The sequence below is a fragment of the Oncorhynchus tshawytscha genome, linkage group LG18 (genome assembly GCF_018296145.1).
Source record: "Oncorhynchus tshawytscha isolate Ot180627B linkage group LG18, Otsh_v2.0, whole genome shotgun sequence".
NCBI lineage: Eukaryota > Metazoa > Chordata > Actinopteri > Salmoniformes > Salmonidae > Oncorhynchus > Oncorhynchus tshawytscha.
The window spans coordinates 22,142,112-22,144,611 of NC_056446.1; the positions used below are offsets into that span (position 1 = coordinate 22,142,112).

A 2,500-nucleotide genomic window follows, 5' to 3' on the forward strand; every position below is an offset into this window, starting at 1 on the left:
AAACAGAGGACATATTCATTCCAAAGACGCCACCAAGGTGGAAGGAACTTTGATGATGCAGAAACTGGCGAGGGGGAAAACTTGTCTCCGTGTTTTGGTGTTTCAGTGTGTTTCAGTGTGTTTCAGTGGGTCTCAGTGGGTCTCAATGGGTCTCAGGGTGTGTGCATGTGTGTATACGTGTGTGTTCTGAATCTGCGTGGGCTCCTGTTTCAAGTGATAGTGTATTGTAGGTAAGGGAGGAAGAGGAGGAGGAGGAAGGACTGTGATCTATAGAAAAGGGCCTTGGGGGAATCTAGACACACATCCAGTACATGTCAATCTACACCTGTCTGACTCACCTGTCTGACTCACCTGTCTGACTCACAAGACACACACACATGCATGCAGGTGCACACACACACACACACACACACACACACACACACACACACACACACACACACACACACACACACACACACACACACACACACACACACACACACACACACACACATACACATTAATACACACACACACACACAAACACACACCTACACAAGCACACACACACTACACAAACACACACACACCTACACAAACACACACACACACCTACACAAACACACCTACACACATGCACAATCACCCACATCAGACAAAACACCCTCACATGTCCACAGCAGCAGTCTTCACTGCTGGGGGGGTTGAATTTGCATTGCTGGGCAAATGTTCCTTGTGCTCCTCTGTAATCAGCTCTTATATCTCTCAGACACCTGCCACGAAAAACCTTCATATGCAAAACATCTCGCTCCTCAGTCAACAGAAGACTTATTCACCTGCACTCTCACTCTCTCTCTCTCTCTCCCTCTCTCTCTCTCTCTCTCTCTCCCTCTCTCTCTCTCTCCCTCTCTCCCTCTCTCTCTCTCTCTCTCCCTCTCTCCCTCTCTCTCTCTCTCTCTCTCTCTCTCTCTCTCTCTCTCTCTCTCTCTCTCTCTCTCTCTCTCTCTCTCTCTCTCTCTCTCTCTCTCTCTCTCTCTCTCTCTCTCTCCCTCTCTCTCTCCCTCTCTCCCTCTCTCCCTCTCTCCCTCTCTCTCTCCCTCTCTCTCTCTCTCTCTCTCTCTCTCTCTCTCTCTCTCTCTCTCTCTCTCTCTCTCTCTCTCTCTCTCTCTCTCTCTCTCTCTCTCTCTCTCTCTCTCTACCTCTTCCTCCCTCTCTCTACCTCTTCCTCCCTCTCTCTCTCTCTCTCTCTCTCTCTCTCTCTCTCTCTCTCTCTCCTCTCTCTCTCTCTCTCTCCCTCTCCCTCCCTCTCTCTACCTCTTCCTCCCTCTCTCTCCATCTCCCTCTGTCTGCTTGCAAATTTCTACATGTATGTATGTAAATGACAGTTCCCTAAGCCAGGCCAAGGCTCATTTCCTGGTACAGGAGAAGAATGCCTGGTCTGTCTCATCTGATCTGAGTTGAAGAACTTGGGTTGCTGTTATGCTGTACACTCTGGCCTTATGACTTCATATGGAAGTGCCTGTGTTCCTACTAGAGTAGTTCAAATCCCTAAGAGGTTGTGTGTGTGTGTGTGTGTGTGTGTGTGTGTGTGTGTGTGTGTGTGTGTGTGTGTGTGTGTGTGTGTGTGTGTGTGTGTGTGTGTGTGTGTGTGTGTGTGTGTGTGTGTGTGTGTGTGAGTGCGTGATAAGGCGTGTGTGGTGGAGAGGAAAAGAGTCCCAACGGACACATAAAGGACAGAAGAGAAAGGTAGAAAGGCACTTTAAATGTGAGCGCTGCAGAATTCCCCCACCACAAGGGCACTCCTCCACAAAGAGTCATCTTTCTCTCCTTCTCTTACCCTTCTCTCTCCCTCTCCCCCACTTTCTCCCTCCCCTCTTCCTCTCCCCATCTCCCTCTCTCTCCCTCTCCCCCCCTCTCTCTCTCCTTCCCCTCTCCCCCTCTCCCCCTCTTTCTCCCTCCCCTCTCCCTCTCCCCCTCTCTCCATCTCTCTCCCTCTCCCCCATCTCTCCCTCTCCATCTCTCTCTCCCTCCCTGCCTCCCTCCCTCCCTCACTATCACTTTCGCCTTTCTCTTTTGTCTCCTCACTCTCTTCACCCTCTGTCCCCTATCTTTCCATCTCCCTCTCTCCCCCTCTTTTTTTCCCTCTCTCCCCTTCCTCTTGCTAAAACAGTGGGACGTTTAACCTTGATAACAGTGAGATTTCCCCCCCTGAAAGTGGCACACAAACACACACACGCACACACACACTGGAGAAGTGCTTCGCCAGCACGGCGGGCCGGTCCAAGGGACGGCTATACCCTTCGAGGTGTACAGGACACTGGGAAATGCAGCAACAACAAAACACACACACTTTCAACGGCCTGTTGTCAGCTGACATTGAGGACGCATGGTGCTGGCCGTAAACAGACACACCAATTACTGTTCTTCTCTGGCCTCTCAGAACACAAGAGGGAGAAAAGCAGAAGTGTGAGCTAGGTGAAGTGTAACAAAGGTGAAGTTGTCCACTGAGTATTTACGG

General features: G+C 50.6%; 1 protein-coding gene across 3 annotated transcripts in view; it reads right to left on the bottom strand.

Moving 5' to 3' along the window:
- LOC112238484 (prospero homeobox protein 1) overlaps positions 1 to 2,500 on the bottom strand; it is a 41,453-nt gene that overhangs the window by 17,511 nt on the left and 21,442 nt on the right. The gene's annotated exons all lie outside the window — the stretch shown is intronic.